This window comes from Astatotilapia calliptera, unplaced genomic scaffold (assembly GCF_900246225.1).
Source record: "Astatotilapia calliptera unplaced genomic scaffold, fAstCal1.2 U_scaffold_33, whole genome shotgun sequence".
Classification (NCBI taxonomy): domain Eukaryota; kingdom Metazoa; phylum Chordata; class Actinopteri; order Cichliformes; family Cichlidae; genus Astatotilapia; species Astatotilapia calliptera.
Genome location: NW_020535771.1, coordinates 27090 through 49843, shown reverse-complemented (window position 1 = coordinate 49843; position 22754 = coordinate 27090). Strand labels below are relative to the sequence as shown.

General features: G+C 42.1%; 1 pseudogene; it reads right to left on the bottom strand.

Moving 5' to 3' along the window:
• Nucleotides 1-6385: 6385 nt before the first annotated feature.
• Nucleotides 6386-22754, bottom strand: part of LOC113018030 (NLR family CARD domain-containing protein 3-like) — a 28665-nt pseudogene continuing 12296 nt past the window's right edge.

Genomic DNA, 22754 nt, shown 5'->3' with positions numbered 1-22754 from the left:
AGACCTACCATAGAACCAAGTCTGCCAGAGCTTATCTTTAGATTTTTACATGCTGTAGTGCAGACCTTCCCAAACTGTGGTGCCCGCCCCCTAGGGGGGGCGCAGAGCCATGGCAGGGGGGGCGCGGTATGAAAAGGGAGGGGAACAAAACGCTTGAACACTGCTAGCACGGCGCCCACAGAAACGCAAAGCAGGAGATGAAGCATCGCTGAATATGTTTCCAAACCAACTTCATTCTAAGCCAAAGACTAGAAAATATGGTGAAGCAAATCTGCCCTTTGGCTTCACCTGCACAGGTGCTGAGGTAGGTCCCTGCGTCGGGAGCAGCGCTGGGCTCTTCCAATCATGGACAAACAGGATCCCACATTCTTAATTTTTAGTTCACAAACACTTGTTGTAGTGACTAACTACTCCTGACATGTTGGAGATGTTTGCTCTTTATAGAGTAAAGTTACAGCGGGATACAAATAACATCAGGCTGATCCTGCCACGATTTGTTCCCTCGATTCAAATCACAGACAAACAGGATCCCACAGCTGTTTATGTTTTTGAACCCATTTTGCACAGAGAGGCATTTTTTGAAAATGTATTGACAGCAATGTTGATTAGTATTACAGAAGAAGAAAAAACAACTACCCGTGACGCCTTTGTAAATGGAGGGACAGTAACTGCGTGTGAAACCTGCAGATACTCAGATTAACAGTATTTTGTCTCTGTCTGCCATTCTGCAATTCATCTCACATAAACAATAACGTGACGTGAAAAAAGGCGCAACCTTTGACGTTGCCAGATGAACTCTGTATTCCTCGTCCGCAAAAAAGGAGTTTTAAAAAAATCTCAGTTTTTGGTGATTTGAAACGCTGTTTGGATGAAACAGCTGCGTTTTCAAAAATACCAGTGTAGGTGCGGACGTAGCGTAAAAGATTTAGTAGTTTATTTTCTTACTACCTGTAATTTATTGCAGATTACTTGTATTTGCTTAATTGTTTACTAAATGTTTGAGGTGTGAAATAAACCGCAATGGAGCAAAATATGGGCGTGTGTGGTTGGAGGATGTGTTAGTGCGTGTGCGTGCTGTTCACGCGCCGGGGGGGAGGCGAACGTTTTTCGTGTAAAACAAAGGGGGGCCCAGCAAAAAAAGTTTGGGAACCACTGCTGTAGTGCCATTTTGGGGAGCAGTTCAAGTTGCTATACATCAATACAACCGTTATAGCCCAAATTTTAATAATATGTATGCATTCAGTCCATAGTAACTACATATACATATATACATATACAGCAAAAAGTGCAATAAACTAGAACAAATTGAAAATTGTTTTGTTTTGTATTTTTACATATAGTTGTAGTTAGAGAAATTTAAGAGGTTTATCCCTCAAAACGGAAGAACTAAAAAAGTTGCACAAAATAGTTTCCAACCACAGGAAATGTAATTTGAGTGTATCCATAGTTGTATTTTTGAGATACACCAAATTGTATATACTGCATGAAAAACTAAAATAAATACTACCATGTGAATTTGCAAGAAAAACTTCAGTGCATCAAAATAAACTATTTCCAACTGTGTAATTTGAGTTCTAAGCCTCCCAGAAACTATACTGAAAGGGTAAACTCAAACATGACTTTTAAAAACACCAGTGTAGGCTTCAAGGTAAAAACAAACAAACAAACAAACAACTAGAATTTTCGCAAAAACGACGTCACTTCAGGTTTCGGGCAGGTAATGGCGGACATACGATAGTTTGGGCTGACATCTATTCCAACGTAGGAAGTGCTATGAACATCTGATCGGATTGGCAAAGCGTGTTTCTGGAATATTACTTTTTTGTTGCTGCAAGTGCTTTTCATGCAACTTTTGCAAAGCTATGTGTGGAAGGAAACGGTGACCTAGGATAAGCTGGATACATAAGATGTAAGTACAACTCCGGTTTCACATGCAAAAATAAAAATTATTGCACTAGCTTGTGTGGTTGCCGATCTACAGGCATTTAAAAATAGTTACGCAAAACTGAGCGTTCCCACTCTGACCGGCCTTAAAGGGTTAACAGTATCTCCCAATCATAATTTAAAGCAGCAGAAATTAAGTCAGAACTCAAAAGAGCAAAAATGACATTACAAAAAATGATTGACGACAGTGAAAAACTACATTGTTGCCTCCAGCAAGCTGCAGCGGCGGCAAAGCCAAACACAGGCGCCATCTTGTTTGACAGAAGAACGTAGCACACAGCAGCTACAAGCATAGAGTGCACCACTATTGTTCAAATGGAAGAAATAGAAAACACTCAATAAATCCTTCCACAGCTGAAACTAATGTAGACAATGTCAGGGGAGGAAGTCAAACTGAACTTATGACACCAAGCACGATAACTACCAAAATAATGCAGGAAAAGTAAACTAAGAAACCCTAAAGCAACTAAACAGAGCAGCTAGCAATAAACAAGAAGTGTAAACTATAAAAACATAGAAGCTAAATGCTAACATGGCTAACACTATCATCACTGTATGTAGCCCGACTCTTCTCACAGCAACATACAACTGTCATGGCTAGACATCTCACTGATTGGCTCATGTTAGCTTGTGAAAATATAACGTCCCAGCAGTACTAGCTGTTTTATATACTGTTTAAAATAAGCTAAATGTGCTTATAATGTGTAAATAAAGGCTGAAGCAGCTAGCACTGTTAGCATCAGCACCAAGCCCTGTTACATTTGTACACTGTTAGAGCAATGGCTCCAATCTACAGCCTTTAAAATAATGATTAAAATGCTGTGATTGCAGCCATTCCCCAACTCTCTGTGAATGGTTCTCATGGCTATTGATCAGTGGGCTTTGATCAGTGGGCTTTGATCAGTGGGCTTTGATCAGTGGTTGTTGATCAATGGTCATGAGAATTTGCATAATTATGATTAAGGAACTGACCTCCCAGCCCATTGTTCCTTCAGTGGGCTGGTTTCAGTCATTATGCAAATGTACTGTTTATAAGATTGAAACCTGCAGTCAGCCGAGATTGAAGAAGTCACCTGGATGATGATGAAACATTTCTCCCACAAAACGCTACGTCCAGATGAACAGAATCAACTTTTGGAGATTTACTTACCTGGATGATTATTGGTTATTGGTAACTTTATTGTCCCTAATGGGAAATTGATTTGCAGTATGTCCGTACAAACAAACAAACAGGCAACCAACACATCACATACACACTCCAAAATAATATAATATAATATAAGCCTGAGAAAACAACCTAGATTTTTCATCAAAAAAGTACAATGTGCAATGGCAACAACACATATGGTTCAGTGTTATTAACTATGATAATAGCAGTAGGTACAAAAGACAATCTATGTCTCTTTGTCTTCACTGCAGGCACTTTATAACGACGACCTGATGGAAGCAGTTGAAAATCATTAAAGAGAGGATGATCTGAACACAACATGACAGAGGTCGCCTTCCTCAGCACCTGCCTGTTATAAAAGTCCACAAGCTGGACCTGAGACCTCCCTGAAATCTTACCAGCCACTTTAACCAGGTTGTTAAGTCTGGTCTTATTATTCAGAGACATATTACCGTACCAAGCAATGATACAGAAAGTTAAAACAGATTCAATAAAACTTTTATAAAAAACGAGTCATCATTGCAGATGAAACATTGAAACCTCTCAACCTCCTTAAAAAGTCTTTGTTGAACCTTTTTCACTGTAGCAGCAAGATGTGACTCAAAGCACAGAGCTTTATCAAGAACAACCCCCAAATACTTATAACTGTCCACCAGTTCAATGGCTGCACATTTACCACTGTTAGCGCAGGATGAGGGGATGTCTCCCTGAAGTCAATAACCATGTCCTTGGTTTTCAAGGTGCTGATCATTAAGAAGGACTGATCACACCACGAAACAAACTCATCCACAACAGGCCCATGGGAATCCTCTTCACCATGAAGGAGGCTTACAATGACTGTGTCATCTGCGTATTTAATGAAATGCCTGTTGGCCTGTGTACTGCGACAGTCATTAGTGTACAAAATATACAGTAGAGGAGAGAGACAACAACCTTGCGGTGAGCCAGTGGAAGAGTTCAGCTGTTTGGAAAAACAGCCGTTCACTCTCACACACTGAGATCTGTCAGTTAAAAAGTTTAAAACCCAACCAACGAGATTAAGATCAAGTGTAAACTGGTTAAGAAGTTTATCAGCTAAAAGATGTGGCTGGATAGTATTAAAAGCTGAAGAAAAATCAATAAATAAGAGCTGAGCATGAGCTTTGGCGCCATCAAGATGGCGATAAAGGAAGTTCAACAGAGTGACCACTGCATCATCAACACGTCTACGAGGCCTGTATGCAAATTGTAGAGGGTCTATAAGCTTCTCTACTTGCTAACTGAGAGTCTGAACTAAAACCAGGAAGACTTATCTTATTACAGTCACTGTAACAGTGACCAGTCATGTGTTTCATGCCTGCCCAGGCCACCCTTAAGTTATTGCTACCCATCTCCGCCTCTACCTTATCCTTGTATTTTACTTTGGCTTTTTTAATTTCTGATCTGATCTCCTTCCTAATTTCTCTAACTTTCAAGATATTCCCTTCAATAAAAGCTTTTTTCCTTTCATGAATCAGCCTCATAAGACCTTTTGAAGACCATGGTTTGTTATTAGGAAAAAAATGGAGATGGTGTCAGTCGCATTCTTAGGATTCGCTTTAGGGTGGATGTAAACAATGGTGACGTTGATCTGTGGGAATTCCCTCGGCAGATAAAACGGCCTCAAAGACACAGAGAGGAGCTCAATGTCAGGCAGACACACTTGTCTACGAACGGTCACATTTTTACACCATTTCTGATTTATATACAAACACACTCCTCCTTGAGATTTCTGGGTAGCTCCGGGGTCTCGATCCAAACGTATGGGAAACCCGAAGCCATTTAGTTCCAGAGAACAATCAGGGTCAGAGTCCTTGAGCCAAGTCTCTGTGAATGCCATTAGACATGTATCCCTGTAGCCACGCAAGTGTGCGACATTCAAATGCAGTTCATCCAATTTACTCCTCAGAGACTGCACATTAGCCAGGATTATTGATGGTAAAGGAATGACTCCAAACAACCGTCAGGATTGCCAATAAAATCATGCGAAATAAAAAACCCATCTTCGTTAAAAGAAGTTCCACAAAGCACAAGCCGATGCTATAGAATTTCCTCAGGCAAAAAAAATATATATATAAAGGAATAAAAGAATGAAATAAAATAAGTTAAAACACTGACACTGACAGAGAGAGACAACCTGCTGGTCGCCACAAGAGCAGCGCCCCTCTTTCTAGTCTAGTCTAGACTGAGAATGCATCAAGACCACTCACTCACCCTTCCCTCCTGCCTCTCAGCTGCTGAAACTCACAGTTTGTTACCACGGAAGAGTCACTCCTTCATCTGAGATGAAGCCTGATAGTCTGACTGATGCAATATAACATTCAGTCTACACTTTGTTTTTGTGCAAAGATGATAAAGAGGAAATACTAATAACATAAACAAAAATAAATGTCCAATTTAGAAATCTTATTCTTTTTTGCTCTATAAAATAGTTGTTTTTATTTTTCAGTCACTCATCGTAGCAGTAGGATTTACATGAAAATAAAAACAAATTAAGTTTGAGAGAAAAAGTACATTTTTGGCACTCTCTGGGCAACTGACTCAGAGACTCAAATGACTTAAAAAACCCGATTCATTTTGGTGAGTGACTCATTTAAACTCGATTCGGTAAAAAGAATCAAATTTACCATCACTAATACAAATCCCTTTGGAGAAAACAGCTTTAAAATATGTATTGTTAAATTCCAGATGTTTCTTTGCAAGGAAAACTCAAACACTGAAACAATACCACCAGTAACCTCCTACATATGGAAATGTGGTGTCATTAAAGACATAATAATTTCATTAATACCCAATATCCAGCAAAATATGTAATTTGAACATTTTGTTCCTAACGAAATCAAATGTATATATTGTAGAAGATTAGCCAAATTTATGTAAAATGGCCAGTACATGAATTAAAAAAATAAATAAATAAACAAAATCGTATGACTGTGACAAATTTTACACAGTAATTCAGTCTAATAATCCACTCAAATATAAATATAAGTTTAGCTAAAAGCTCTATAGATAAGTCAATCAATAATATAATTCACATTTTAAATGATCATATGTGTTAACGTTTGAATCCTGACCTGAGAGTTTCCACTGCACACTGTGAACTCTTTAGTCCAGCAGACAGAAGCTTCACTCCTGAATCCTGCAGGTCAGAGTTACTCAGGTCCAGCTCTCTCAGACTGGAGGACTGGGAGCTGAGGACTGAGCACAGAGCTTCACAGCTTCTCTCTGACAGGTTACAGCCACCCAGTCTGAAAAACAAAAGATAATCTATAATACTTATGTAAAGTTTGTTATTATATTACATGCCATCTTTTTATTTTTGATGAAACCTTAACATACTAAGATACAACATCATATGGATGAACTTGAATAAAATGTTTTTTTTAAATTATATCTTTATTTGGATTGGACAAGAAAAAACCATCTGCATAGCAGTATATGAATAACATGGGAACAAAGTCCTTCCAGGTTTTAGATTAAGTCCAGGAGAGCAAATGATAAACAAAGTGATCAGCGGGTGCATATTAACCTCCACTAGCTATTACTAGGACAGTTGCTCGCATGCTCTCCCAAAGGAGATATATAGAACACATTACATGGAACTATAAACACAAACTGGGAGGGGTGCCCATGCTGCAATCATTGTGAAGAAATAAGTAAATAAACAAGCAATAGTAATAGAAGTAAATGTAAAAAACAAACAAACAAAAAACAACCAAGTAATAGTGAGATCAAGTGAAGTCAGCCCTCGTGGGGGTAATGAATTGGATCCAATTGTTCCAAATTTGGTAGAATTTGGCTTTTTGATTTCTTAACAGATATGTAAGTTTTTCCATCCTAAATATCTCTAAAATGATCCCAAACCAGTCGTCTAGGGTAGGCTGGGCTGGGCTTAACCATCTTCTAGTAATTGTTTTTTTACTTGCCACCAAGAGTAATTGCACCAACTTAATCTCACTCCTACATTCCAGAAAGGGGACCAAACCCATGTATAAAACCTTAAAATCTAAAGGTATTTGAACGTTAAAGACTGCACTTAAGGAGACCTGAACGTTTTTTAACTTGGGACAGTCCCAAAAGACATGAAAATGGTTAGCAACAGTCGAGCCGCATTGTCTCCAGCATTGCATATAAGCCCCTTTGTACCTCTCCTGATATGGAGTCTTGAAGTACCTAATAATATTCTTCCAGCCATGTTCCTTCCAGCTCATAGAACTGGACGTGGACCACTGGCAGTACAAAACATTTTCCCACTCCCCCACAGAAATAGCAATCCCTGATTCCCTTTCCCATTTATCCTTAGTGTATAAAGTATTATCCTTGCTGGCACTAGAGAGGGCTTTGTATAGTTTAGAAATAGATTTAGTAGGGGTCATGGTTGTGGCATTTTTCAGGATGAGGAAAAAATGCGACTCAGCATCATTGAAGTCGGACAGTTTGCATTCATGATCAATATATGATCTCAGCTGTAAGTATCTATGAAAGTTGTATTTTGTCAGGTTGTGATCGTCCCGTAAGGCCTCAAATCTGAGCACAATATTTCTATGAGTAAGAGAGAGGAATGTCGTAAGGCCATAGGATATCCATGCTTTAAAAGTTACCTGGGAGCTGAGACTCATAAAGGGGACCAGATTCCATCTGTGCAGATCAGCTTTTATACTTGCAGATATTGGCTCGTAGTTTGCCTGAAAGAGCAGCGAGAGGTCCGCAGTCAAATATATTCCCAGGTACTTAATTTTCTCGTTATCCCAATTTACTTTAAATTTCCTACATAAAGCTACAGAAGCTGTATAATTTAAAGTCATCACCTGTGTTTTTGAAATATTGACCTTATAACCAGATAACTTCCCCAAATCACTTAAAGTAGACATCAACTCACTAAAAGACCTCTCTGGCTCCTCCAGGCAGACCAGTACATCATCGGCGAACATTACCACTTTATGTTCAACTCCTGACAATGCAACACCCCTAATGTTATGATTTTGTCTAATCGTTTGGCCAAATGTTTCTATGAATAAATCAAAGAGAAGTGGCGAGATTGCACAACCCTGCCTACAGCCACGTTCCAGAGCAAAGGGCTTGGAGAGATCACCATTCACCTTAATACGGGCTGAGGGTCGAGCAAACAGACCTTGGATTACTCTAATAAACTTGTCGTGAAAGCCAAACTTCCCCAGAACCTTATACAGAAATACCCATCTGACCGAGTCGAAGGCTTTCTCAGTGTCCAAGCTTCCTATTATTGATTGAGTTTTGTTCTTTTGTATTTGAGTAGAGATGTGTAATATTCTCCTAATGTTGTCAGTTGTTTGTCTATAGTGAATGAAACCAGTCTGATCTAAATCGATGAGGTCAGGTAAAAACTTCTCCAGTCTACGAGCAAGAATAGAAGTAAATAGTTTGTAATCCAAGTTAAGGACACTGATTGGTCGATAGTTTCCACATTCTCGTTTATCTTTCCCCTCTTTTGGGATAATTGAAATAGTTGCCTCCCTCCAGGAGGGTGGGATTTCTCCCTCCTGTAGGATGTAGTTAAATGACTTCAGCAATGTGGGGACTAGATCTGCCCTCAGGGTGCGATACCACTGAGAACTGAACCCGTCCGGCCCAACTGCCTTACCTGGTTTTAATCTGGAAAAAGCATTAATTTCTTCCGCTAAAATGGGATGTGTTAGAAGCTCATTTTTGAGAGACGGGAGTGAAGGTAATTCTAGAGAGCTAAGAAAGGCATCAGTACAATTCTCCTCCGTAGCATTGGGCTGTGAGTACAGCTCCCTAAAGAAGGTCTCAAAACATTTCTGAATGTCTTCTAATTTTGATTCCAGAATATTAGTCTTGGGGTCCTTGATTTGGTATATCGTACTTTCCTCTAGTTGTTTGCGTTATTTATGTGCCAGATATTTTGCAGATTTCCCTCCTGTCTCATAGTATTTTTGCCTCAAAAAAATTAAGTTATTTTGGGCCTCCTGGGTGTAAATATCATTAATTTCATCCTGTATTTTCCTGATATCCTGCTTCAGAGTAGGATTTGCGGTGTTTATGTCTTCCTATTCTTTCAACTTTAAATTTGCCTGTAGTTCTGCTAATTTTTGCCCTTTGATTCTCTTTAAGTGGGAGGCGATAGAAATTAATGTACCTCTCATTACCGCTTTGAGCGTATCCCAAAGAATAGCTGGAGATACCTCTCCTGTGTCATTAACATCTAGAAATTCTTTAATGTCTACCTTTAATTTGGAAACTATGGCAGGATCATTAAGGTGCGAGTTAACAATTTCCACAGTGTGGTACATTTTTTCCTAGCCACCTGCAAAGATAGAGAGATAGGACTGTGGTCAGATAGATCTCTTGTTAATATGTCAGTGTTTAAAGGAACCAGAGTAATGAGTGAAATTTCTGGTAGATGCGTAGCGGTCCCTCCATACATCTATTATCCCCATCTCTACCATATAGGAATTGACTTTTCTAGTAAGTGCTGTTACCTGGTTGGTCGGGGAGGAGGAGTCTAGTTTAGGGTCAAGTCTAAAGTTAAAACCCCCCCACAGACAACTATCCCCTGAGAATCCACCAATAAATCAAACCTATTCCTATAGAATAGCCAATCGCTCCCGGGGGGAGCATAAACATTTAAAATTGTGATTTCAGACCCCTCTATCCATTCTGTTATTCTAACCAATCTGCCTTCCTCGTCACAGAGTTCTTAGATATGTTCATAGTTAAGTGTACCAGAGATAAGTGTAGCCACACCCCTCTTGTGTTTGGACTTAACGGAAGAGGAGAATACATATTTAAAACCCTTTCTTTTCAATCTCAAGTGATCTACTTGGTTCATGTGTGTCTCCTGAAGTAATGCAATCTGGGCCTTCTCCTTCCTTAGTTTGGACAGTATCTTATTCATCTTAATCACGTTCAGAACCCCGTTAACATTAAAAGAGATTACTTTCACTGACTCACTTCCCATAAAGATATATTAAGTTACCACAGCGCATAAACTCAATAGCAGCAGGCAACCCCCTCTTAAAACAGTAACAAGTGAAAAAAGTTAGGAATGAACTGAAAACATTTGAACATAACTGGAGCTTGAAAGCTCCTAAGCTGGCTTCTGACAGTGGAGCACTTCCACTGACACCCTCACAACTTGAAGGGAAACCCCTTATTACCCCCTGAGTTAGGGGGCTTTCCACTGCGACGTCACTCACAGCACGAGAAGCCCCACCCATTTTAGCTCGACAGTAACCATATTTCACCATGTTGTCCATAGCTAATACATAACATTAAATTCGTTCTCTTCACGTCTGTATACTTGCAGCTTCTCTCTATATCCCGCAGCTCCTCGGATCTGACGCGGACGCCGACCACCAACTCCCCGCCACAGCGGGCATCTTTGTAGTTTTTCTCTGGGGGTTGCCGGTGGTGTAATCACCTTTACCGGCAGGCCCCGACTCGCCAGGTCAGCCGTTGCCTCCTCCACCGTGTTGTAGGTTTTCACTCCTTCTTCGAAAAAAACCTTAAGGCGCGCTGAGTAGAGGGTCCTAAACCGTACATTCTTCTCTTTTAGGACCTTTCGTGCCTCTGCATACTCCTTCCTCATAGCCATGATCTCAGGGGGGTAATCGTGGTCGAGGTTGATCTTGCTGGAATTCAGCATAAAACCTTTCTTTTGCCAAGCGAGCCTCAGCACTTCTTCTTTAACCGTGAAGCACAGGAATTTTACCAGGATCGATCTGGGTTGGGAGCCGTCCGGAGGGAGTAATGATAACGCTCTGTGTGCTCTCTGAATTTGTAACGGTGTTGATGGTGGGATGGCGAGATTCTCCCGGAGTAGCTTCTCCACAAAGTGGGCCATAGATGGAGCTCCCGATTCTTCTCCCTCCGGCACCCTGTACAGTCTGAGCGACTCCCTCCTCGAGTAAGCCGTCATGACGCACGCCATGCCGCGAGTCTGCACATGCCTGTTGTGACCAATCACATTCGCGAGGCACCGATATATGCCTTCCGGGTTGTCGCCTCGAAAAGAAGCGGGGGAGAGGCGTTAGCGGATGGAAGCAACAGGTACGTGGGGCGAGCGCTCTTCGCTGTTTACTATCTTGGCTTGTCTTTGAATTAATTGTGGATTGCGTTCAACAGTACTTTGATACCGCCGCGGGTAGATGCGTGGGGCTCGTATGTGACATCGCACGTAGTGAATGGTGAGTTGAGCCTGAATGTTTGTTTGTATTTGTAACCTGTATCAGTATGCCAGTGCTATTAGCTGATGGGATAGCTGAGGCTGAGGCTTACTGCATTACTACTACTCTCACTTTACGTGGCTGTAGTTTTGTTATTTGAGATTGTCATTTATTTTAATTTATTACAGTGATGTTAGTTTTGTTTGAAACTTTTCCTGCATGCTTTCTTCCATTTGCGCAACATCTCTAAAGTTAGAAATATCCTGTCTCAGAGTGACGCTGAAAAACTAGTTCATGCATTTATTACTTCCAGGCTGGACTATTGTAATTCGTTATTATCAGGATGTCCAAAAAACTCCCTGAAAAGCCTTCAGTTAATCCAAAATGCTGCAGCAAGAGTACTGACAGGGACTAGAAAGAGAGAGCAGATTTCTCCTGTATTGGCTTCCCTTCATTGGCTTCCTGTTAAATCCAGAATTGAATTCAAAATCCTGCTCCTCACATACAAGATCTTAAATAATCAGGCCCAATCTTATCTTAATGACCTTGTAGTACCATATCACCCCATTAGAGCACTTCGCTCTCACACTGCAGGCCTACTTGTTGTTCCTAGAGTATTTGAAAGTAGAATGGGAGGCAGAGCCTTCAGTTTTCAGGCCCCTCTTCTGTGGAACCAGCTTCCAGTTTGGATTCAGGAGACAGACACTATCTCTACTTTTAAGATTAATCTCATATTTCCATTAAAAGTGTTGAATTTGACTGTTTGATGTTCTTTATGATCTCTGGCACCAGTTCATCTGTAGGCTGAGCTCAATCCATCCATTTAGTGAAATTATGTTTAAAGGTCTCCTTGTTTTCTGAGCGTGCACAGATCCTGAAGCAGAAAGCCTGGGTTAATAGAGAAATGATCATCACTGTGATGATGCTCATCATCTCTGACTGGGATTTGAGGTTTTGTCAAAGCAGCAAAGAAAGCCTGGCTATGTTGGACTGGGTGTGGAAGCAGCTCCCAGTTTGAGTTCAGGAGACAGACGCCCTCTCTACTTTGAAGATCAGCTTCAAACTTTACTTTTTGCTAAAGCATATAGTTAGGGCTGGACCAGGTGACCCTGAATCCTCCCTTAGTTATGCTGCAATAGACGTAGGCTGCCGGGGGATTCCCATGATGCATTGAGTTTTTCCTTTCCAGTCACCTTTCTCACTCACTATGTGTTAACAGACCTCTCTGCATTGAATCATATGTGTTATTAACCTCTGTCTCTCTTCCACAGCATGTCTTTATCCTGTCTTCCTTCTCTCACTCCAACCAATCACAGCAAATGGCCCCGCCCCTCCCTGAGCCTGGTTCTGCCAGAGGTTTCTTTCTGTTAAAAGGGAGTTTTTCCTTCCCACTGTCGCCAAAGTGCTTGTTCATAGGGGGTCATGTGATTGTTGGGTTTTTCTCTGTATCTATGAAGTGCCTTGAGGTGACTTTTGTTGTGATTTGGCGCTATATAAATAACATTGAATTGCATTGTTAGTATCTCAGACAAAATCTCGTCTGTGTTCTGGAGCTTATCTTTGTGTTCTGCAACCCTGGTTTCCACATCATTAAGCCGCGCATTGGCTTTATCCAACTCACCCCTTATTTCCACCAGTTGCGCTTTCGTGTCTTTTCGAAATTCTTTCACCTCTTTCCCAACGCCTCTCAGTTCTTTCAGTATCAGCGTCAAACTTGCTGGGTCAACCTCATCTTCTGTCCCAGAATCCTCGCGGCTAGGAGTGGGAGAGTGGCCTCGGCTAGCCCTATAGGGGCTAACGTTAGCCCCTTCTGTTAGCTGCACATTGCCATCTTCCACGTTTTCAAACGTTAACTTCTTAGCTATTTTGTTCTTTCTGGACATCATTTAAACCCCTTTTTCCTCTTTATGTGCACTTAGATAGTGTATTAATTTACTTGGGGCAGTTTTAATAAGTTTCAGTCGAGAGCTCTCGTACTAGGTGTCCATCCCCACGAGCGCCGGAACCGGAAGCCTTGAATAAAATGTTTAATTGGTTCATTTAAAAAAAACAAAATGTCAATTGATCTGACCTCAGAGTATTTAGTTTACAGTTTAAACTTTGTAGTCCAGCAGACAGAATCTTCACTCCTGAATCCTGCACATTTTTGATACTCAGGTCCAGCTCTGTCAGAGTAGAGGACTGAGAGCTGAGCATTGAGGACACAGCTTCACAGTTTTCCGCTAGAAGTTCACAGACGTTGAGTCTGAAAATGAAAACATGAACAAAGACTGATGTTAAAGTGTAATCAGGGTGCAATAACTAATCTTATATTTTAAGAATCCTTGTTGTTTTATGCTGAGCAGATGTGGTACGAAACAACAGTAAATTGATCAAGTTTACCTCTACTGTTTAAATTGCTGGATTTATTTTCTCAGTTAAAAACAAAACAAAACAAACAAACAAAAGAAAAAAGAATACAAATCGGTCAGACCTCAGAATATTCAGTTTGGCGTGTGGACTCTCCACTGCAGCAGACAGAAGCTTTACTGCTGAAGCCTTCAGGCTGTCGGTACTCAAGTCCAGCTCTCTCAGACTACAGGACTGGGAGCTGACCACTGACAACAAATCTGTACAGACTTCCTCTGACAGGTTACAGCTGCTCAGCCTGAAAAAAATAACAAGAACAACAAAACAATAATATTTATTATCAAATAAAATCTCTTTATATGTTGAATCTAAGTAATCAAATGTGTACAAATGAGTACACTACAATGCACAATTAAATAAAAAAATGTTCAAGAATTTAAGTGTAACAGAAGAAAAATATTTCAAATTAAACACAATTATTCCAATGTATGTAAATGGAAACCAGTGAAGACCAGGTTGATTTAGTGACAGTAGTTCAGTGTCTGCTGGCACAGGCCTGTGAGTACTGCAGTATTACACTTACTACAGTACTGCTGGTCACTTTATTAATTCTAATATGTGTGATTACTGTAAATGTAGTTATAAATAATGTATCACATCCTGGACTCTCATTTCATTTTCTGTCTAAAAGCTGCTTTGGCTCATTCCCCTTTAAAGCCCCGCTCTCCCTAAAGGCCAACTTTATTTTGATTGGATGATTTCATAAAGCACGCTGAAGGGCAGTAGCCAGTGGGAGAAACATTTCGTCACTCATCCAGGTGACTTCGTCAGTCTCAGCTGACTTCTGGTTTCCAACCCTATAAAAAGTACATTTGCATAATGACTGAAACCAGCCCACTGAAGGAACAATAAGGCTGGGAGGTCAGTTCCTTGACCATTAGGTTTGAGTCATTATGCAGATGTACTCTTTATAAGATTGGGGAAAGCTGCAGTCAGCTGAGCCTGAAGAAGTCATCTTGATGAGTGACAAAATGTTTCTCCCGCTGAGAGCGCTACGTCCAGATGAACAGAATCAAACTTTGGGGGCTCATAAAATCATGATTAGAAATCTTCTCAGATGTATTTTTACATTTTAGATCCACAGCAACAAAGTTCACAGCAGGATGTCTCTGTTCAGTAATTATTATGCCCATTACCTGCAAACTGTGAGGTACGCAGGTAATGTCAGGTAAACACTAGCTGTCTGAAACTGTTCCTGTTAAATGTGTGTATAAAGGAAATAAGCTGAAATACAGAGACTGGGTGGATCTGTGCTTTGACTTTGACACCAAAAATTTCTTCCTGTTAAAAGGGAGTTTTTCCTTCCCACTGTCGCCAAAGTGTTTGCTCATAGGGGGTCATATGATTGTTGGGTTTTTCTCTGTATCTATTACTGTACGATCTACTGTACAATATAAAGCGCATTGAGGTGACTGTTGTGATTTGGCGCTATATAAATAAAATTGAATTGAATTGAATTACATCCCATTTCAGGTACCTAGAACCTGAACCTTCTCTGGAAACCTGGGACGCTGGCGGGTTTCTCTTGCTTACCTATCTGCTCATCCTCTTTCTTTCTGCTCGCATGATGATTTCCTGGTTGAGTTTGTAAAGACTTTTGCTCAGGACCTTCTTGCTGTGCGGCAACAGTGCTAACCACCGTCCGCTGTATGTTTTTCAGTCATTAAATCAAACCATGAAAGATCAGCTTGCTTCTCGTGATGAACCTGTCTGTTTTCGATTCCACACCAGGGTCTGCCCACTGGAAAGTTCAGGGATAAGGGTGGAGGATACTCACACAAACATAAAAACCCAGATTGCAACTCCAACTCTCTGTTCTAGTTAACCAGACCTTTCAGGCTCTTGTTCAATTAGAACCTCATGGAGTCTGAGTTAGCGAGACAGTTAAACATCCCTCTATGCCCCCTTAATCCGCCCATTCCCACTAAGTCATTAAATAACCGAGTGTCCCCTCACATAACTCAGCGCACAGAGCCTGTCACCCCTGGCAATCACAAGAAAACACTTACCTTTTTTGCTTTTCATGCACCTCACAAACCACTCATACTCGGGTTTCCTTGGCTAGAATTACATAACCCCCACTTAGACTGGTCAGGTCAGAGGGTAATCAGTTAGAGTCTGTTCTGTCATTCAAATTGCCTTGTTTCTGCCCGTCCACCGGAACCTGTGGAACCATCAACCAACACTGAGACTGTTTTAGATCTCTCCTCTGTGCCCACCAAATGTCATGATCTTCAGGAAGTATTTAGCAAAAGTAAAGCGCTTTCACTGCCACCTCACAAACCACAGGACAGCACCATAGAACTACTCTCTGGCTCCACCCGGCCTTCTAGCTGGCTGTATAACCTGCCTAGACCTGAGTGTGCGGCTATGGAAAAGTACATTAAGGAATCCCTCGGTGCAGGCATAATCCAACGATTGTCATCTCAAGTTGGAACTTCTTTTTTGTGGGGAAAAAGGATGGCTCTCTCTGGCCATGCATTTACTTCAGGGGCCTCAGTGATATTACCATCAAGAATAAGTACCTATTACCTCATTAGCTCTGCTTTCAGGCCATTTCACAGTGCCACTGGGTTTACAAAACCCCACATCCGCAACGCTTACCACTTTTTCCAGATCAATCAGGGAGACAAGTGGAAGACTGTTTTAAACATGCCATTGGGGGACTACGAGTATTTGGTCATGCCGCCTGGGTTAACTAATGCTCCCGCAATGTTTCAAGATTAGTTAACGATGTCCTCCGGGAATTCCTTGACAGGTTCGTATTGGTGTATCTGGATGATATCCTCATTTTTCCCAAAACCTGCGAGGAACATCAGTCTCATGTCCATGCTATTTTTCCAACGTTTGCTGGAGAATAAACCTTATGTCAAAGCAAAAAAGTGTGAATTCCATTCCTCATCAATAACTTTTTTCAGTTACATTTTGGCACGGGGGCAGGTGAAGACGGATCTGGCAAATGTGAAAGCTTTAACAGAGTGGCCTACCCCTTGTACCCATTGTAGATTCAAGAAGCATCTCCAATGGGTTTTGGGAATAGCAAATTTTTATAGACTGTTCATTTTCAACTATAGTCAGGTAGCTGCACCACTCAAGTCTCAGCATGCATCTGGTCCCCCAAAGCTGAAACTGCATTCACCAAACTGAAGTATCTGTTCACCACGGCACCTTTTTGGTTCACCCTGATCACAGTTATCATTGCAAAGGTGGACACATCAGAAATTGGAGCAGGGAGAGGTAAATGATGCCAAGTGAAAGAGAATGCTTTGGGGGGGGGGGGGGGGGTCATGCTGCTGTCATGGTCTGTGTGAGCGGCGGTGGTTTCCCACTAGACTCTGGTTTCTGCCTTTGGGTGAAGCCTGGTCAGCCTGTCCATTGTCCACACCTGACAGTAATCTACTAGGCTGAATATAACATCAGCACTCCCAATAACTCTGCTAACCTCCTAATCCTCGGATCATCTACTCACCCTTGCAGTTCAGTCACGTTTTCCTGGATGCTGGTCTTCTTGATTCACTCACAGCCACATTAATGCCTTTCGTCTCTTAGACTTACTGGACCACTTTGCCTGGATTCAAAGCTAACAAGTACTCACCCAGACCTCACCACCTGCCTTCAAATTCAAATTCAAATTCAAATTTTATTTGTCACGTACACAGTCATACACAGTACGATATGTAGTGAAATGCTTGGACAACTGCTCGTGACCTAAAGAAAACAAAAAAGGAAAAGGCTATGAATAAGATAGGAAATAAATATGAAAAATTAAAAAGGGTAAATTTAACTAGGAAGGAATAAAATATAAATTAAGGTTAAAAATGAAATAACTGTACAACACAAATTAGAATGAAGGGTAAATTTAACTGGGAAGAATAAGATAAAATATATAAATTAAAGTTGAAAATAAAATAACTGTACAACAAAATACACAATATAGAACTATATAAGAATGTATGAAGAAATCTAAATATAAATAAATATATACACAATAACAGCAGCTGTACAAGTATTAACCGGAAATGAAGAATATAGTGACCAGTGTTGTGCAAAACCAAAGTCCAGAAAGTCCAGTGTGTGTGTAAGAACCATATGTGTGGGTCAGTACTGTGTGGTGGTGTGATTGAGAGACCGTATCGCCTGCGGGAAGAAGCTCCTCCTCAGTCTCTCTGTGTTGGTCTTCAGGGAGCGGAATCGCTTTCCTGACCTCAACAGAGAGAACAGTCTGTTGTTGGGATGGCTGAGGTCCTTCACGATCTTCCTGGCCTTGGTCCAGCACCGCCTGCTGTAGATTGAGTGCAGGTCAGGGAGCTCGGAGCGGATGGTGCGCTCAGCTGACCGCACAACCCTCTCTAGAGCTCGTCTGTCCTGCATGGTGCTGTTCCCGAACCAGGTTAAGATGTTTCCTGCCAGGATGCTCTCTATGGTGCACGAGTAAAAGTTCCTGAGCACCCTGGAGGGCAGTTGGAAGTCTCTCAAGCGTCTGAGGTGGTAGAGACGCTGTCGGGCCTTTTTCACCACGGTGTTGATGTGACAGGACCATGACAGGTCCTGCGTGATGTGAACTCCGAGGTATTTGAAGCTGTCCACTCTCTCCACTGGGCACTCGTTGATGACGGGGGTCTGGTAGTTCCTCTCCTGCTTAGTGCTGAAGTCCACTATCAGCTCCTTTGTCTTACTGATGTTTAGAAGGAGGTTGTTCCTCTGGCACCAGTTCTCCAGATTCCTAATCTCCTTCAGGTAGGCAGTCTCGTTGTTATCAGAGATCAGGCCCACCACGACGGTGTCGTCAGCAAACTTGATGATGGTGGTGGAGCTGGTAGTGGCCACACAGTCATATGTGTACAAAGAGTACAGCAGGGGGCTCAGAACACACCCCTGGGGGGCTCCAGTGCTGAGAGTGGTGGAGGCTGAGACATGTCCGCCCATCCTTACTGCCTGTGGTCTGCCAGTTAGGAAGTTGGAGATCCACTGACACATAGATGAGCTGAGTCCCAGATGCTCCAGCTTGGTGGTGAGTGTGGAGGGAATTATGGTGTTAAATGCAGAGCTGTAGTCTATGAAGAGCATTTTAACATAATTCCCCCTTCTAGTGTCCAAGTGAGTGAGTGATGTGTGGAGGAGATGAGAGATGGCATCGTCTGTGGAACGATTTGGACGGTAAGCGAACTGTAGTGGGTCCAGTGTGTCTGGTAGTGAAGAAATGATGAAGTCTCTGACCAGGCGTTCAAAGCACTTCATCACTACTGAGGTGAGGGCTACAGGGCGATAGTCATTGAGAGAAGCAGGGTGGGGTTTCTTCGGGACAGGAACAATGATGGACTCTTTGAAGCATGTGGGGATCACCGACTGAGATAAAGAGATGTTGAATATCTCAGTGAACACAGGAGCTAGCTGGTATGCGCAGTCTCTTGCCTTCCCCAAGTTGCTTTCCGACTGCTGACAAGTAAATGGTAAATGGACTGATTCTTATATAGCGTTTTTCTACTCTCCCGGAGTACTCAAAGCGCTCTATACAACATGCCACATCCACCCAATCACACCCATTCTCACAAACACTTTATCTGAACTTAGTGCTTTCTAAGTACATTCACGCACATTCATACTCTGATGGATGCATCGGAGAGCAAGTTGGGGTTAGTATCTTGCCCAAGGATACTTGACATGCAGACTGGAGGAGCCAGGGATCGAACCACCAACCTTCTGATCAGTAGGTCAGATCAGACCAGCTTTACCTCCTGAGCTACAGAAACCCCAAATAAGACATTGAAGATAACCTCGTTCACTTACTGTAACCTCCACCAGTGATCTTTCTGATGCTGCTCTACCTCTGTTACAGTGACTCAGATTACCATCAACCAAGACCCATTTCCGGAAACCTACCATAGAGCCCACTTCATGCTCACAGCTTCAAGTGCTTGACTTCCACCATAGTTCACAGTTCATGTTAAAAAATTCCAAGTGTCAAGTTCCTGTGTGTAAATAAAGCCTTGACGTCTAGTAATATTCAGTTCCTTCACCTTTGTCTGTATTTTGGGTTCACCATGTTGTTCTGGCCACACCGAGGTAACAGATTTATATTTGAAAAACAGAGAGACATGGGGGATTGCAATAAAGATGAGACACAAACCAGACCTTAAAATAAGAACATCTGAAAACGATGTAGGTGCAGTCTGGAAGCTCAAGTATTTGCTTTAAAAAACAGAGCTAGACTCCTGGTTGTTGGAGACAAGTGAACAACTTGAGGATAATAAACCTGTCAGAGGGGCTGAAGGATCAGAGCTCATGTTCTTATAGGCTGGATCTGGATTGTGCTTTGATTCGAGTTGAAGACAAAAATATTTCAGAAATGCTGACATGTCCTGCGGGAGAGAAATATTTAAAGTATCATATTTGACTAAGTGCTATTTTTAATTTTTCTTAAAAGGCAGTGTTCGTTGAACTGAGCACCTCTGATTTATTTCCCATGATTTTAAGAATGAAGCGATGAGTTCATGTTTACTCACAGAGCTTTGTTGGAGGCTTTGACCACTGGCAGCAGCCTCAGAAGAGCCTCCTCTGAAGCAGAGTATTTCTTCAGGTCAAACACATCCAGATCTTCTTCTGATGACAGTAAGATGAAGACCAGAGCTGACCACTGAGCAGGAGACAGTTTATCTGTGGAGAGACTTCCTGATCTCAGGGACTGTTGGATCTCCTCCACTAGAGAACGATCATTCAGTTCATTCAGACAGTGGATCAGATTGATGCTTTTCTCTGCAGACAGATTCTTACTGAGCTTCTTCTTGATATACTCGACTGTTTCCTGATTGGTCTGTGAGCTACTTCCTGTCTGTGTCAGCAGACCTCGTAGGAGAGTCTGATTGGTCTGCAGGGAAAGACCCAGGAGGAAGCGGAGGAACAAGTCCAGGTGTCCATTTGGACTCTGTAAGGCCTTGTTCACAGCATTCTGGTAGAAGTGTTTCTCTGCAGATTCTCTTGTTTCAGACTTCTTGGAGGTTGTCTGTTGTTCTTCCAGCAGATTGAGTCCAGAGTTGATGAAGGTCAGATGGACATGAAGAGCAGCCAGAAACTCCTGAACACTCAGATGGATGAAGCAGAACACCTTGTCCTGGTACAGTCCACTTTCCTCTTTAAAGATCTGTGTGAACACTCCTGAGTACACTGAGGCTGCTCTGATATCGATGCCACACTCTGTCAGGTCTGATTCATAGAAGATCAGCTTTCCTTTCTGCAGCTGATCAAAAGCCAGTTTTCCCAGAGACTCAATCATCTTCTTGCTCTCTTGGCTCCAGTGTGGATCTGTTGCAGGTCCTCCATCATACTTGACCTTCTTCACTTTGGCCTGAACCACCAGGAAGTGGATGTACATCTCAGTCAGGGTCTTGGGCAGCTGTCCTCCCTCTCTGGTTTTCAGGACACGCTCCAGAACTGTAGTAGTGATCCAGCAGAAGACTGGGATGTGGCACATGATGTGGAGGCTTCGAGATGTCTTGATGTGGGAGATGATCCTGCTGGCCTGCTCCTCATCTCTGAATCTCTTCCTGAAGTACTCCTCCTTCTGTGGGTCAGTGAACCCCCTGACCTCTGTCACCCTGTGAACATACTCAGGGGGGATCTGGTCTGCTGCTGCAGGTCGTGTGGTTATCCAGACGTGAGCAGAGGGAAGAAGATTCCCCCTGATCAGGCTTGTGAGAAGTACATCAACTGTGGTGGGCATCGTAACATCAGTCACAGTTTTGTGGAAGTCCAGAGGAAGTCGACACTCATCCAGACCATCAAAGATGAACACAACCTGGAAGTCTTCAAAGCTGCAGATTCCTGCTTCTTTGGTTTCAGTAAAGAAGCGATGAACAAGTCCCACCAAGCTGAACTTTTTCTCTTCAGCACATTCAGCTCTCTGAAAGTGAATGGAAATATGAACTGGATGTCCTGGTTGGCTTTGTCTTCAGCCCAGTCCAGGCTGTATTTCTGTGTTAAGACTGTTTTCCCAATGCCAGCCACTCCCTTTGTCAGCACTGTTCTGATTGGTTCATCTCTTCCAGGTGTGTCTTTAAAGATGTCTTCTTGTCTGATGGTTGTTTCTGGTCCGTCTGGTTTCCTGGATGCTGTTTCAATCTGTCTGACCTCATGTTCATCATTGACCTCTGCAGTCCCTCCCTCTGTGATGTAGAGCTCTGTGTAGATCTGATTCAGAAGGGTTGGTTTTCCTGCTTTAGCGATGCCCTCAAACACACGCTGGAACTTCTTCTTCAGCTTAGACTTAAGTTTAGGCTGACACTTCTGAAGAGCATCTGAATCAAAAAAAGGAAAAAAGAAGGAAAAGTACAAATCTGGTCTGAAGGAGCTATGTGATGTACTTTGGCCTTTGTTGAGCCTATCATACGTTTTAGTTTTTAATATACTTATTCTACCAGAAAACCAGAAAAAAGGGGCTACAGGAATTCCTAAATGTAATTCCTGAAAACAGCCACATTAAATGTTTTGAACCTACACATCTGTATTGCTTTGCAGCTTTTCATATGTACCTGATGCCAACATGTGCAGGCTAAACAGGTTTCTGCTTTCTGTGCCTCTTCTCCAAACTTTGTCACCAAAAATAACAACACTGCTATGTTATTTAAATAAGCATCTGAGAGAGATTCAGTAATTCACATTTAATTCTTGTCGTAAATTACAATGGCGAAAGATAATGTAAACCCTTTCTGGCCACACTAAACATGTTCCTTCTCGTTTGGCTCTTGGCGAAGGCAGTCGCACTTTTCTCCTCTTCTCCTTCCCCTTATCTTCCCTGCTTAGCCTCTTGTGTCTTTGTCTTGTCTCATGTGTATTTCACTTCCCTGGAACACTCTCTCACAATCTGTGTCTAAAAACCTAAAAGAGAATTATGGATTTGATCAACTGGTCTCTGAATGCTATTGACACCCTTTTCTCAACGAGTTGTCTGGGCTCGGGAGAGCCCGAGTGCCCTGGAGGGACTTTCCCTGCCGGATACACGATGGACGAGTGGCAGACATGGAGGATCGTGTGCCTGGCGGGACTGTCGATCGAGG